The sequence below is a fragment of the Varanus komodoensis genome, unplaced genomic scaffold (assembly GCF_004798865.1).
Source record: "Varanus komodoensis strain SLA01 unplaced genomic scaffold, ASM479886v1 scaffold32, whole genome shotgun sequence".
Taxonomy (NCBI): Eukaryota; Metazoa; Chordata; class Lepidosauria; order Squamata; family Varanidae; genus Varanus; species Varanus komodoensis.
In genome coordinates, this window is record NW_025335798.1 from 18,170,473 (window position 1) to 18,186,747 (window position 16,275).

Sequence of the window (16,275 nt, forward strand, 5' to 3'; positions counted from 1 at the left end):
GCATTGCAGGTTTGCATTGCTTGCTTGCCTGGGCTCTGATTATTTTTGGGCAAATACTGTTGGAGTCTTGCACTCACAGAGCTAGGAGTGCTGCTGTGCACTTTGGGGGGCAGGCAGGTAAAAGAAGGCAAAGGAAAATAAGAGGATACCAAAATGGGAAGGAATTACGTGTTGGGAGTTTTGCATCTGCAGCTACCATGCATTGCAAGGGGGAGTATGTAGAAACGCTGTAGCAAGGAGGCAAGCAGGCATAGGATTTTAGGATTAGGATTAGGAATTTTAGTTTGTAGGTTAAACTCTAGGACTTTAGTTTATGCATTTTTCCATCGAAGTGACCATATACATAGCTTGCATGTTCAGACCCTTGAGTATGAGTTTTGAAATATCTCTTCATATGATCTCCTGTTTGACCTTGGTTCTGGCCTGCGCCTTAACCCAAGCACACAAGGGGAACTCAGCTACCGAACAGCACGGCCAGGTCCTGGGGGACACAGGGCCAGTCAAAACAAATCCAAAACTGTGCCAAACTGAAGCAGAGACCAAACCTGCCAGGGATGACTGAGAGATCGCACAATCCATTTGCAAGATCACCGAGCAAAGCTAAGGTCAAGCACAGAGCAGAAAGCCAAGAAATAAGCTCAGTACAGTGGTACCTCAGCTCACGAACTTAATCCATTCCATGACACTGGTTGCGACCCAAATTGGTCATGAGCCAAGTCAAATTTTCCCATAAGTGTAAATAAGGTTAATCCATTCTGCAACTATTTTTTTAACTCACAAAAATTTGAAGCAAAGTGACAAAAAACAACAAAGATTGTGGCCATCTCCCTCCACCCAGCAATTGTGCAGGGGGGTGGGGGGAGACTGGTGCGATCGGGGCGTGTTCGGGGGGGGGATGGGTGTGATTGCCAAAGTTGGTGAGTAGGTGTTGCAAAGGAGAGCGGCATGCTCGGGACCACTGCTCCCCAAGGAGCTCTGCTTGATTATGATAATACAGATATACTGTCTTCCATTGTTTTAATGTTAGTTTTTCCTTCTGTTTTTTGAAGGGAAAAATGCCTCCAATAAAATACAATAACACAAGATCTCGTTCCAAACATGTTCTGTGTCAGCTGTTTATATCCCACCAGTAAATCTCTTCTTCAGAGATTGCTCAGCAAAAGTAATGTTAAGAATTTAGGTACAGCTGAGCAACAGAAGGATTTCTTCCCTATGCTAAATTGCGGCGTGTGAATGAGAAGCAAGTATTTGTCACATTGCTAATGCTTTGGCATGGCGTGGCCATTCACACCGAAGCATTCGGTGCTGTGGAGAAGTTTGCCTTTCCAGGGTATGTTAGTGGAAAGAATTGCAAACAAATGAGCTACTTTGCTTAATTAGCACCGAAATTGAGTGTGCATGATTGGCGACTGTTACAAGTCCATCTGGCCAAAAATGAATGAGGAACAGACTGTGTAGAAATCCCACCAACCTGGCCTGACTCACTGCTGTTTTGGAAAGGGAAAGGGTTTTGGAGAAGAAAACGATGCCAGATTCCCCTAAAGAATGCAGCCATCGCGGTGTGAAGTGCTTTGCTCTGTAAAGACAAAAAGGGCATAAAGGCAAGAAGGGCCAGGAGGACACGAAGTACCAGGCCCTCTTCACAGCCGCCTACAAGTATTTGATGGTGATCTTGCAGAATCATTTCTGACCAGTGGCAGTGATGCGTCGCACTCACCTCACACTTGCTTGTGTAAGCTTATGTACAGTCAGGGTTGCCTTTTCACCATTCTGCAAAGTGTATTTGAGCTTCCTTTATGAATCATAGAATAGTAGAGTTGGAAGGGGCCATGATGGAAGGATTCCGGTTTATAATTTGGCAAACATACATGGTCCCAGAAGTCGTGACATGTGTTTTTCCAAGGGAAATTGAGGTCTTCCACTTCCTGCCACCATTGAAGTCTCGCCTTTGCCTTTTCAGCTGTTGGCAGTTGCTCTTTGCTTATACCCTGATTCCCAAGCACCAAACAGTTCACTTGTCTTGCCAAGGCCCTCAGGTCCTGCAGGATTCGACACAGGAAGGGCTGGCCCCGGTCATTTTGCTGGCTGAGGCAAGGGGCAAGAAGACACCTCCTCCAATTCCATGCATAAAATCTGCCTGGACCACCAGATAGGTCTGCCTCACACAGTAAGGGTGAGGTGACTCCCTCCACTGGACCTAAAGGCAGCACACGTCCTTGAAAGATGCAGAGCAGGCTGCAAGACGTGATCCCCTGCCTCTGCCTCCCAGTGCCTGCTACCTGAGGCAGGCGCCTTATCCTCTCCCACTGTAGGTCCTGCCCTGTGTAGGAACAGCCGGGGGAAGCTAGTTTACCAGTGTGTAACTTCTGACCTCAGAAGTCAGTGGATAAGAGTGGGAGAACGTACCTCTATTACCGCTATGGCTTGGCATATATCAAGTGAGGCAAGCAGAAAACCAATCGCTCTGTAAGTAGGCAGGTATTTCATAAATGTAATGGAGACCTCTAAAGCAGGGGTCTCAAACTCAACTGATCTGGGGGCTGCTGGAAGTAGAGTCTGGGTGAGGCTGGGCCGCATCAAGTATTCCAGCACCGTGGTGGTGGTGGGCCGCTCATCCGGAGGCCGGCCCAGGTGCCGCCGGTGCTTTGAAGGCCGCAGGGCCCCTCCCCGTGCCCCGCCTACCCCGGCAAGTGGCCCGCGGGCCGCGAGTTTGAGACCCCTGCTCTAAAGAGTGTGTGCAAAAGCATTTTCCACATTGTATTTGCTAACCTGCAATTTAGTGTTAGTATATCATCTCAGGCTTCTTGTATTTATAAGGGTCATTATACACCAGACTAATGATTACTTTTAGGAATTTATTTAGTTAGGCCGACAAGAGAGAGGATTTCTTTGAACTTCAAATGTAGTGATTGGTTAGTTGCATTCTGTGTTTGAAAGCAAGATTAATCCAGAAAGGGTTGTTCTCCTTCAGTAGCTTAGATCGGTTAATAGTACCTTAGAGTAGGAAGGGCAGACATGACACTTGAGAAATAATAATAATAATAATAATAATAATAATAATAATAATAATAATAATAACAATAGTCCTCAGATATTGAGGGCTAATATAGCCAAGTTCAAAATAATGGTAGGAGAAAAGCTAGATACAATGAGTTATACACTTGACAGACTACAGTGGCTGCTGAAAGTTCAACTCTATTATATTATATTATATTATCATAATATATTATATTATATTATTTATTTATTTGGGATTCTTATATGCCACCCCATTCGCGGAAGCCTTGGGACGGCTTCCAACAAATAAATAACAATACAAATATATAAAAACTGGAAACATCCAGGCAATAATTTAAAACCAATAAAAAAATTAACAATTAATTAAAATACCATTTAAATAAAAAGGCCTTGGCCTGGCACCGGAAAACAAATAACGAGGGCACCAGGCGGACTCTCTCTCTGGGGAGCGCATTCCATAGGTGGGGCGCCACCGCAGAGAAGGCCCTCCTCTGGGTACTCACCCTCCTAATATCTTTCACGGAGGGTTCCCGGAGAAGGGCCTCTGCCTCTGATCTCAGGTGACTCCAGATCATAGATTGCAAGACAGATGTAAAAGACCGTCCTGCTTAGCTACATGAATGAATCAATGAATTAGTAGTCACAAACAGAGAAGAAAGTACAAGACCCATTTTCTAGCTGGGCAATGCTGATGTTCGGAGATCTCCAATCCAGAAGCAGAAGGCTTGGTTGAGGCAGGTTAAGAGCCTACTGAAGAGAAGCACTTAGCAACTGTCTATGGGACCGGGCTCCACTCCTTAGAATGATGCCCCCTTTGAGCACAAGTGGAAAGGGCTGGTGATGAAGCCGCCTGGGTGGCTGCTCCCCAGGTCTGAAATGCCTCTTCCATAGACTTGATGGGGCCTCAGCATGATTCCAGAAGTAATGCAACTTACTCATCATTTCATTGCACAGTCGGTCCCATTAGCAGTTAAGCTGAAATCTGGTGAATAAAGAACTTTTATAGCTGTATAAACCAACAGGAAATAAGCTACAAAGAAGAAAAAATTGAAAGCTATAAAATTACCCATTGGTGGTTAATACTGTAATTCTTTAAGTGCAAATGATGTTTCAATGATTATGTATTTTTTCAGTTAACTGTCATGGGATTTGGAGTACAGGCTGTCAAGACAATCCTAGCACTCCTAACAGCTTTCCCAAAGGAGCTGGGGGGAGGAGGAAGTGCTGGGGGTGTCCTGGACTTGGAAAGCTCCAGGAATGTGACTGCACACAGGCAATGTTCTGGCCGGTGGCAGGCCCTGGACTGGGGCAGGCATGGAAAGTATGTGGTCTCAGGTGTCCTGGATCCAAACCCCCTTCTTTTGGAGAGGTCCAGGATTGGGGCACCCCACCCCCTGGTGCAACTTGGCCCTTCCCTTAAGAAAAGCAATGTGGCGGCAGGAGGGGGAAATGAGGAAATACAGGGTTGAGTGAGATACAGCAGAGATTGTCTTTCTTCCTGCTTCATGCATGTGGACACCCAACGTCTCCTGCTCTGGTTGAGTGAGCCAGGAGGGCTTGGGGTATGGTGGGTGATCTGCAACTTTGCATCCCATCGAGTCCACTTGGGGTTTTGTACCTAGGAATAAGCTCCCATGAGCATGGTGGGGTTTCTGTTTGAGTGCTTGGGAATAGGGTTGTCCTGCACTCCAAAGCTGTTTCACTGGCCTCAGTCTAGCAAAGATTAGTCATGACTGTGGTCCAATTAAACTAGTCAGTAATGAAACACAGAAACAGAATGAGTCAGCAGGGGACTCCAGGGCCACCTCGTCTGACCCCCGGCTCCAACAAGCTGCGCTCATGACTTGAATTGTAATGCCTTTTGTAGGAATTAGTAAAGATTAACTTTTGGTTAAGTACAAAATGATTAGAAAGAAAAAGGATTAGAGATTTTTCTTTCACCATCTTGCTGCTGGAACTCAGTGGGGTTCAGGACTGATAGGTAAAGGTTTCAGGACAGGTAAAAGGAAGCCCTTCTTCTCACAGTGCCAAGTGAAACGATGGAATCCACTTCTTAATTGGGTAGGGAAGACCCTGGATTGGATGGCTTTAGAAGGGGATTGGATGAATCCCAGGAAGGGAAGGCTCCCCGTGCCTGCTAGTTTTGATTGCTATGTGTTGCCCCCAGTGTCAGGGGCATTATGTGCATCTACACCAGTTGCTGGGGAACAAGGGCTGGAAGGTGGCCACGTACTTGGGCCCTGCCTGAGGGCTTCCCTCGGGCAGTTGGTCGGCCACTGTACAAACTGAATGCTGGACAGATGGACATCGGCAGGTGCTTTCTCATGTTCTTATGTAAATATGAATAAATATAAGGAGGCAGGATTAATGAGTACAGCTGCCAATTGTATTACAATATGCAGTCCTATGACATATCATGCTCTTCTTAGTTCTTAATGGACCAGGGCCATGGAAGCCAATGGCAATATGCCACCTGAAGTGGGTTGGATTATACCATTAGGGCAGGGGTGGGCAATCTATGCCCCTCCCCGGTTACATAGTTTAGACTGCAACTCCTATCAGCCTGAGTCAGCATAGCCAATGGGAGGGGAACCTGGGAGCTGTAAGACAAAACATCTGGAGGTCCATGCGCTGCCCTCCCCTACACCAGGGAAATAGCAAAAGTATGTTCAAAGTCACGGTTGCTGTACAGCATATAAAAGGGTTGCCAATCTCAGGAGCGCTGTGACATTGTGGGTGCAGAGCAGCGCGCAGCGTATCGCGCCGGGAATTTCTGTACTTTTTTCCTGTTACACTGAAAAGAAATGCCATTTAGAAGCCCTATCGTTGCACAGCTAGATTAAATCAGTCTCAGCCCATTACTTTAAATAATCAATACCCATAAGTACTAGGCTGCTGTCTCTCACTCCATCATGAACGCTGGATAGCAAAAGGAGGAGACGTGTAATTATAGACATTTTCAAGGTTCATTTTTAGGAAAATTAAACATCTAACATTATGACACTTGACAGGCTGCTTCTCTCAATGGCACTCACACATCCTGCACAAACACAGACTGAGCGGCAGCTCAGAGGCAGAGACGAGGCAATTCTCTTTGAAACGCAGCTTTCCAATAAGCCCAGGAATACAATGCACATCCTGCTGAAGACTTGAGTAAAATCTCTTCTTCGTTTTCATGCATCAGGGACTGCACACACAGGCCTGACCGTACGCTTCTGCCCATTCTCCTTGGGGAAGATTTACTGGATAGTTTGGTCAACTTCATTGCCAAGTCTTGTACTGGGAATTCATGAAAGCTGACATCTGCAAGCCATCAGCTACAAAGTATGCCATACGGGGAGAAATGGCGGAGGGAAAAAACTCCCCCACTGGGACAAAATTTGTCTTAAAACCTCCCGGACAGATAACCAGGATGAATTTCTCCAATGAGCAAAGCTTACTGGAACAGCAGCATCCGGCTTTATTTTCTGCTTCACCATCAGCATTGGTGGGGCCGTACTTCTTCGGCTGAATGTAGGCACTCAGGTGCAGGTGGCTTTCGGTGCGGCATCCCCCTGGGGCACCTTTACTCAGAACGCCCTGCATGATGGCTGCACCACCCAAGCCACTCAGGCAGGGGTAGCACCCAGAGAGCAAGGAGAATATTTCTAATCAAACTATCCTTCAGAAACTGGGGATAAGGAGAAAGGAGATTAGTAATGACCCTTTAAGCCTTACATGATCTGGGATCCAGTTACCTGAAGGACCACCTGCACCTGCATTGACCTGCCTGCACCTTGAGGTCTGCTTACCTGCAAGAGCAATTTGGCTGGCAGGCTCTGTTGGCAGGGCTGGGATTGTTCAATGCTGCCCCGTCCGACCATTGCAAGCCCCATCTCCGCAGGGGTTTAAAAGAGGCCCCAAGCCGTGCTTGGTTACGTCGCTTTACCCTAAAAGCCTCTGTTGGGTTGCTGGAGAAAGGTTGTGGTTTCCACTGTCACATTTTATTGCAGTCCGGCCTTTCTGTTCTTGTTCTTTTTTATTGGCCTGGATGTTTTTATGGCAGGGCTCTTGCTGATTTTATTAATTATTAATTTAGTGCTCTGGTTTTATGGTTGTTGCCACTTAACGTGATGTTGAACATTTATCCCTTTTAAAAATATTTCAAGGGGTGACTTACAAATATTTTAAATACATGCAGTGTATTTTTGGAGAGCAGATGTTGGTGGGAAGCATCAAGAGGCTTCCATCCCCCAAACAGCCTGCTTGCGAATATTCCAAGTTGAGAACTATGCGGGAAAACTGCCGAACTAGATGGATCTTGCAAGGCATTTCTTGTGTTCATAACTGTCAAGGCTGTTAAATAAATGAAGACCAGGAACCAAGCTCTCAGGAACACTTTTCTTTCCAAATCATTTTGGGACTCCCTCCAATTTCTCATGACTGCAGGTGCTTAGCACACCTTTTAATTCAGACAAGAGCACACCAGACGGAGACATTTGTCTCCAACAAGGAATAAAATATCATTGACAACAGGCAATACATCATAAAGGGAACTGGGTGGAAGAGGATACTAATGAGATATTTGAATCCTCTAGGGGCTTACTTTATATTCATTCCTTGATCAAATCGAAACTCTCTGCAGAATGCATCTTTTAAAAAACTTTTTTCAAAAATTCTGCACCTGTAGAAAATCTTTCCTACACATTTTTAACTAAGAGTCTTGGACTAAGAAGTTTACATTCATCATCTCTAGAACGGAATCACAGCACTGTGTTTTCCACCCCCCTTTTCCTCCCTTTCCCTTCAGAAACAGTAACAATATGACTTCTCAAAAGTACTCTATCCATGTCTTCCCAATTTTTGCATTCGGATGATGCATATACTGTACTTTCTTCATTGCTCTTGAAAAGAGGAGTTGAGCTTTTTTCAGCCCAAGGGCCAGCTGTGGAAGGAAGGCGTGATAAACATGGAAGAAATGAATACTAAAATAAAATAACTCTAATGCATGTCTGCTCAACATCTTTGCATCAAGTAGTCATACAACCAGCTGAAGTTATTCCCTGTTTTTCGAGTGCCGTGCCTGGAGATTGACATTTGTGAGTAGGACTAGAAGTCTCTAGCAGAAAATTCTCAGCAGCTTGTCAAACCATGTGGCTCAAGAGTGGGGTCCTTTGTGTGGGTGGAGGCCAATGCTAGCCCACCTGCAAAGTGGTGTGCAGTGCCCCCATGAGGCAGCAGAGCAGGAAGAGTAGCAAATTGTGCTTCCCCCCTGCCCCCCAGCCTAGCCCCCATGCAGGGAGGATTCCTCCACCCAGCAGGTGCTCTTCGGAGGTCCACCAGCCACTCTCCCATGGTGGCATTTATCACATGGAGAGAACCGCCAGGCACAGCTGTTCAACCCTGTGCAGCTGGTGGACTCCAGAGATACCACAAGATTTTTGTGCATGACTGGCTCCTTGTGAAAGTCCCCACAGGCAGCAAAGGGAGCATGATGGGCTCTCCAGGCTGGAGGCAGAGAGGAGGAGAGAGGGGTGCGCAACAGGACAAGTTCTGCTCTTGCCTCAGCTGGCCTGCACCAGGGCGGCGACTGGGATTAAAAGAGTGGAATAAAACTGGTGGGTAGCTTCCTACAGCTAAGAGAATGCTTCTCTGTGCTGCAGTCCACCCAGAGATTATGATCCAGGTTGTATCCTGCCTCCTTCGCTTACTTCCATCTGTATTCCAGGAGCCACCAGGTCCTGTTGCACTAGCAGAAACTGCAGGTCTGATTGAAGATTCCTTTTCAACCATCCCGCTCTGCAAGCATGTGGAATGTGCCTGGAACGGCAGAAACAAAGGGATATGCTACAGATGAATATCCAGTGAACTAAGTGAAGTTGGATTAGGCCAGGTCTTTCAAGCGCAAAAGCATGGCCACCTACGGAGGCTTACCTGGTGTTTGGATAATTCCCCTGCTTGGGCTAGTGAGATCCCGAGATCTTTACACTCTAAAAAGCATTTTTTTCAAATGAAGGTTTCTTCATTTTCTTTTTTCTCTTTTTTTCTTGCTTTTTTGCTAATTAGTGCCTAGTGAGAAGCCAGTGAATTAAGATGAGGCTTTTATTCTGGCTGCTGTGCTGAGTTGATGTGCAATGAGTGAATGAGACACAATGATTTCAGTGATCCTGAGCAAAGGGGGGATTCTTCTGAGTGTGTATACTCATTCCCCAAGCAAACTCCTTTATGGATCCTTTAATTTTTATTATTTTTAGATATTTACATGATCTCCATTTGGTGAAATTTCTATGGATTTCGCATACAAGGTGATGCTCAGTGAGAGAGAACGATACATGAAAACAAGCACGAGGGTGGCGGTTTCTGCCTCTTAAAGGAAACCCTAATGCACCTGGTGTTTCCATTCAAAATTCAGGATGAGTAGCAAGCCGGGGAGGCAAACAACAGTGAGCAGTGATAATTCTGGAGTTACTGGTCTATGCTTTTTTTTAATAAGGAACAAATAGCAGTTTGTTTTTCAGCTGCAGTTCAAAGTCTGCCCAAAGGAGTGCTTGAACGGGATGAGATAGTCAAGACAGTTTCTTAGGGGAGGATATGGCGCTTGAACAAAGTAATGAGACAGGGAGAATGTTTACAATGGCACAGAGGTAGATTGCAATGAGGACCACAAAGGTTATGAGGCAGCTCTTGCCATTTGCACAGTGCCTTGCAGAAGCATTCCCCCCCCCCACCTCGTCTTTTTCAGATTTTGTTATGTTGCAAACACAAGACACTGAGCACTGGGAAGGTGCAAAGTATTTTTCTAATGCCACAGATATGAAGTGGACAAAGCTCAAGAGCACTTGTTGGCTGTGCAAGTTTTCACGGACCCCACAGCCAGTACTTGATAGAAGCCCCCTGGCAGCAATTCCATCTGAGAGTCCCATTGGGTGAGCCTCCCCCCAGCTTTCCACGCCTAGGTTTGCAGTGCTGGCACATTCATTCTGGCAAAACTCTGTCCATGTCACGAACAGGGCTCTCTCTCTCACTCTTTTCCTCCACACCCAACTCAGATGAAACTTGAGAAGCTCACTTCTTCTAAGCAAATGTAACAGAACAGCATAAATCAAGGTGGCATTTTCTTTAAGATGTGGAAGAAACATCTGCCCATGAAAAGGGCTGAAGCTTTCCCTCCTTCCTTTGCATCCAGTAAAGCTTTTGACTCCATCTTCAGGGTGGCTCCTGCTGCTCAAGGGTTGGATGGCAAGAACATGGACCACTTCATAATTTGTCTGCTCAATTCACCTATCATCTCCTGACTGGGTCAAATAATTCCTTCTCCATCACTTCCCCACAACGCAAGCTCTGAAAGGCCTTCTTCCTTTTTTTAAAGCAGGGTGCTTCTCGCACCCCGTTTGAGTGTTTTCCCTTGAAGATTCCTTGAAACCGTCAGGTCATCTACCCACCTCTGCCCCTCCACCTCCTCCTCAGACTAGGACAAATCAGTCTGAGCAGCCTGGAACATGTTCGCCTCCTTCTCCACACTCAGGTTGGATGGGGACAGCTAGTGAGCAGCAACTTTCACGTCTTTCCATAGATTCTCCAGTGGACTGAGGTCTGGTGTTTGACTGGGACCTTTGAAGATATTCAGGTTCTTGTTTTGAAACCACTTCAAGGGCTGTCTGATTAGGATCTTTGTCCTGGCAGAACGGGAACTTCCACCACAATCCCAGGTCCCTTGCAGGCTCAAGTGCCTCCATCCATCTTGCCCTCAAACCTGGCAAGTTCCCCAGTCCCTGCCATGCCTCACTATGGGAATGGCGGTCTCGGGTCAATGAGCACTGCTGACTTTGTGTCACACACAGTATTTTGCAGCAAGGCCAGGACATTCGCTTTTGGGCCCGTGAGGACAGAGAATCGGATCCCTCAGGGTTGCTGTGCTTCCCACATGCCTTTTTGCAAACTCCAAAGAGGCTTGGATACAGGATTGTTTCAGCAGTGTCCTTTTCCTTTCTACTCTTCTACAAAGTCCATCTCAGCTGCAGAGCTCTTTGGCTCCTCCAGAGTTACCATTGATCTTATAGCTAATGCCCTCCTTGGCTGGCCACTCAGTTTTGGTCAATGGATATTTCTAGAAAGAGATGTACTTGAGCTATATTCTTTGCATTTTATAGTAATGGATTTAATAGTGCTCTGTGGGATATTCATAGTTTGGGGTTGTTGTTGTTGTTATTACCACCACCTTAGTGAGGTTTCTGCATAATTGTGTTCTGGAGTTGTTTGGATAGCTCCCTGGATTTTGTGATGCTTTTTGTTTAGATTTACTCTCCAGTGAAAAGGGTATTAATCTAGATCATGTGGCACTGGAATTGTCACAGGTGGACTCCTGTCAACTTCTTAATGTAACTTCAGGAGGAAGTGGCTGCATATTCAGCTATAACACAGCAAAGGGGCTGAATCCTTTTGCACCAAACAAATGGTAGTTTGTTTTTGGTCACTTTGTGTACTGAAAATGTTCCACTGTTGCACAGTCCATTTTACCTTCAGCTCCTCGATGCTGGATTATTTGGATTTCAAACCTCACAGGTTATTAAAATAAACTTTTTTCCTTTGTTGGATGGTGCATTTTAAAAAGCACATGCAACCCCCCACCAGGCTCCCCACTAATATAATTCTCATTCTCATTGAATAAACTGATGTAAACCCAGAGACTTCCAGCAATTGTGCAGTATAGGAATTAAATTAACAACAACAACAAGAACAAGAACAACAGCAGCAGCTTATTTAATATTATCTGGGACTTGTTAAATATTTTCCCAAACTCTGTTTTAATATTTGACTTCTTATAGTCTCCCTTGTAAAAGTTGCTGCTGCTCAGTCATTGTTGAGCAATGGAAGGTAAGCCAGACTGACAGCACCAGATGGGCAGCAAACGGCAATGGAGCCCCAGGCTCCAGAACATTAGGGGCCCTGCAGGACATCTTGGAAGGAAAGATCTCGTGGCCTGAAGTGGCATGCCTTCTACAAACAGATTTCATGTGTTTAAATATATACAGGGTTGAAATGAGCACACTGAACTCTTTGTAAATGTGGGTAAATCGATCAGGATTTGATACACTGAGGTTGCTTTCTTGCTGCTGTGTTTGGTCATTCGTGCATTCCCATAATGGATCATGTTTCATTGCCCTCCAATCTCCCGAACGCTGGGCTGTCGACACAGCTCTTTGACTGGGCTCACCCTGAGAACCTGAGTCTTTCCAAACAGAGACCAGATTTCAACAGGGTCACTGACGAAATCTGCAGGAACTCTGCACACCTTCCATATGCATCAGTCCCCTGGGCAGACAGTTGGATTCATTCTCTATTCCTGTGGAGATTACAGGCCACTTGAAGGACAAAACCGCTCAGCTAATGATCTGCTGATGCCAACAGAATGAGTTCTAGTTTCACCACAGACAGATCATCATCCCTTGGTCCTGAACAAAAGCCAGATGCATGCTATGTTCTTCTGCAGGCATCACACCAGATAGGAACTGGGACAGATCTGTGGTTGTCATGGTGGCTATATTGCCCTCATCTGGCCCTGCCAATGGAGCCTCAGTATACATGCTGAAGTCCCCCCGAGACCAGCAACCTTGGGCAGGTCCATGCCATCAGGGAGACCATCTGCACTGGCTCGGGCAGGGCGAGTGTCAGGCATGGGCTTGCCTCTAGGAAGGCTCACCAGGACATGTGCCCAAAACATTTTAATGTGGCATTCATCACCAGCAGACCAGAGCGGTTGCAGGCAAGCCTTTGGAGTCACTGGGGCTGAGAGGTGAACCAGAAAGAAAGGGATATGTCACTCCGATGTCTCAGTCACCGTTCCATTATCACCATTATGTTTCACCCATGCATTGCCACAATCAAAGGACCCAGAATAATCACATTTGCCCACATCGGGAAAGAAACCTGAGTTCAGTGCATCTGAAAAGTTTAATTTCTAAGACCGTGTTCCCATACATCCTGCATCTTTGTCACCTGGTAATTGTGACGTTACAGATTGAATTACACAGATTTCAAAAAATGCCATACTTTTTAATGGCTGCAGCTTACACAGTCAGGTGTGAGTCATCAAAAGTGCTATGATCAACCTCTGCACTCTTGGGTGAACTGACCTTGGAATGCGTCGTGATGGAGTTCATACAGAGCTTAGGGATTTGTGCCTGATTCCATGTGTTACAGCCTGAGGTGCCATCCCTGTGACATCACTCAGACAGCCGCTCTAGGCACTGAATGCTTTACTTGTTGTATTAACTACTATCAGGTGGATAGTTACATGAAAGTCTCGACTGTGATTATTAAGCTAAAGATTTTTCCTTTCTTTTCATAATAACTTGTCCTCTTCAGTACTTTTGTTCTCTCTGAACAGATTCAAAAGACTGTGCTTTGTATTTTCGCTTTCTCTGTTTCGACAGTAACATCAGAAGTGGAGCTCACAGGTATCACTTCAGATTTTCATGATAAGGAAAGAGAGAAAATGTATTATTCATCTTGAGCTTCATCTGCCTATTACTTCATAACATGTGAACTGCTCCAAGTTAGCTTAAACATGCAGACACTACTAAAATCAAAGCCTCTTGTTAGCCTCACTTTTTTTATTGGTGTCTACCTGTTTGGTATCATGACCCCATGTGGCTTCCTATAATCCTCCCAACTTGGAATATTCCCTTACCAAGGGCAGGAGAAGCATGGTGGTGAAGTTTACTTCTACCTTAAAACACTTAGATGGCTGATTTTGGCCATCTGCTTGCGAAAAGGAGAGACTGAGGCCCTACCAGATTAATTCATTTTCCAGCAAACCCCTATTTATTTCCTCCATACCTTCTTAAAATGTCACCCAGGCTAGTTCCAGGCAAGGACTTCCAACCTCAGAGCCACAGCAGGTGTGGTTCTTTTACATTGGTTGCAAGGAAGGTACTCCGAATCGCCATTCTGACCTCCTAATAACTAAGGTTGGAGCCGGGAATCCAAATTTTCTTATGGCTTCTACCTGGCAGTGGTTTGCAGCCTAGCTCTCCTTTATGTCTGAGTAAAGGATCTTAATACAAGGTAAGTTCTAGTTGCTGTTAAAAAGATAAGGTGGGAACTAAATACACAGTGGATCTTTTAAGCAGTGGTTTAGTTTGGAAGAAAGTATGGTTATTAACTTATTCCTACACTTACTTAACAGTCGAACAAATTATTTTCATTTCAGGATCCAAAGGATGTCCTTCCTTTCATACGAGTTTTATCTTGGGTAGCTATGAAAACTGAGCAAGATACTAAAAAACCATAAGGCCTACTTTTTCACTGGAATGCTGAACTGCTCTATGGGCTGTGTTCACTAGATGCAAAGCTCCTTCATGCAAAAACCCAGAAAAACAAAATGGATACTATGGATAACTTTATATTGGAACACTCTTTGTTATTTATTGATGCCGGCAAGGGGGGGTGGCAAGTAAGCGCTCCCCTGTCACATCCTATGATCCTCTGTGCATTTGGTGTCACGTTTCATATCTGGCCTTCTGTTAGGCGTCAAGAATAACTAAAAGCCAAAGATGCATTGGAAACTACTTCTGGGCATTGTCCAGCACTGACGCCTGCAGCCAAAGGGCAGGACATGGACATGGCCTCAGCTGAGGGTTCAGATCCTTGCAGTCATGCCGCTGCATGTAATTTTGAAGCAAACTTACACCTTTTTGTTTTAAAAAGCCTTGGCAAGCAAAGGCAGCCCCTCCCAGGTGCTTCCAAGAAACTGTGAAGAGGCTGGTGACGGGTGTCAAACTGGGATCATAAAAAGGTGATCTCTTGGAGAAAAAAAGGGGGAGAGGGAAGCTGTACTAAGTCTGAAATGGCATGGTGACTTTAGAGAGGAGGGAAAAACCAGGACCTGCTGCCCCCATGTGGCACATGGGTACTTTGGGGGCAATTGGCACTGGTGAGTGATCTGGAATTTTTACCACCTTGCCATGGGGATCTGTAGCCAATTCCTTGTTCCTAGAATGGGGGGGGGGGGCAGGATCAGTCCTCTGGGTTTGTACAACCTGACAACCTACCATTGATACAACAACCCCTAGACCACACAGGGGCTGTCAGGGTGGCTTGTTAGCTGGAACAAGCCACCCAGGGGGAATTGGTCTGGCTTCTTATGTCAGGATAACTCAGTGTAGGCAGCAACCCATGAAAATCAGTGTGGTCATGTCATGAAAATCTAGTTGGTATATTTTTCATCAGTGCAGAGCCAAATTTCCAGCAAACAACTGGAAAATCAGAAAAAGGCCAGTTGGAAAGCAGGAAAGTTTAGATGGATCCATGAATGAAAAAAGTGACTATGGCCTAGGAGATGAATTTCATTCATTTCTCTTCTTCCCTTTTCCCTTGTTTGATAGCTTGATAGTTAAACACTTCCTCAGTAGTTAAACCTTCTTTTTCCTTTGCCCCACCTTTTCATAAATGTTTGGACTACATTACTATGTAGCTGGAAATGTTGCGATTTATGTGTCACTAGTTCAGATCAGTGGGAATTTTAGTGCTGCTAACCACCAATTCCAACTGCTGCTAGTTTAGCCTTCGATAACTTTGTGCGCTATTAGTATTCCATGCAATGCTGTAATACAGTGTTCTAATAGGCTTCAGCAAGAGTTGAACTGTTGTTTACTTCATGCGGTGTAATCTTTACATGCAATCTATGTAGTCCAAAGGTACAAATGTACTTGTCTTCAGTCATTGCATGTTTCACAGTTTACTGCTTCATGTGATATCTTTGGATTTTTTGTCCTTTGTCAACCACTCATACCTTAAGACTTCCCCTGTGGAATATTTTTATTCGTTTAACAAGTTTAACAATTAGCTTTATTGCTGCCTAGGTTTCAAAACATAGTTTAATATAGTGCTTTTGCAGATTGCATTATGTCAGTTCTAGTTACGTTCGTTTGTCCACTGGAGCAAAGTCAAGACCTCATTTTCACTCTTATAACTGCTTAAACACTCCAATGTGCTCAAAAATTTCTGCCTGGGCAAATTATTTTTAAAAGGGGAAAATCACATTCTGTTATGCAAGCATTTTCTATTTCAAAAATTAAGTTCCCATAACTGATTTTTCTATCAAAGAATTAAATTCCCATAACTGATTTCCCCCCATGTAGTAACATACAATGGAAAAATTTCAGACGTACCCCAGTGAAAAAGAAGTCAGAATATACCACTGAGTCTTCAGTTTCATTAACTGAACTGTCAGACATTGCTCTTGCTTCTTTCGCTTCCGGTGCAGAAATGATTTCT

At 45.1% G+C, this 16,275-nt stretch overlaps 1 long non-coding RNA gene across 1 annotated transcript; it reads right to left on the bottom strand.

Annotated features, from left to right (window-relative positions):
- Positions 1-13,029: 13,029 nt before the first annotated feature.
- LOC123027443 lies at positions 13,030-16,242 on the bottom strand. The gene is made up of 2 exons (XR_006415515.1): positions 16,170-16,242; positions 13,030-13,460 (listed from the first exon to the last, which is right to left on the bottom strand). It is a non-coding gene; the product is annotated as an uncharacterized LOC123027443 (long non-coding RNA).
- Between the last annotated feature and the right edge of the window lie 33 nt (positions 16,243-16,275).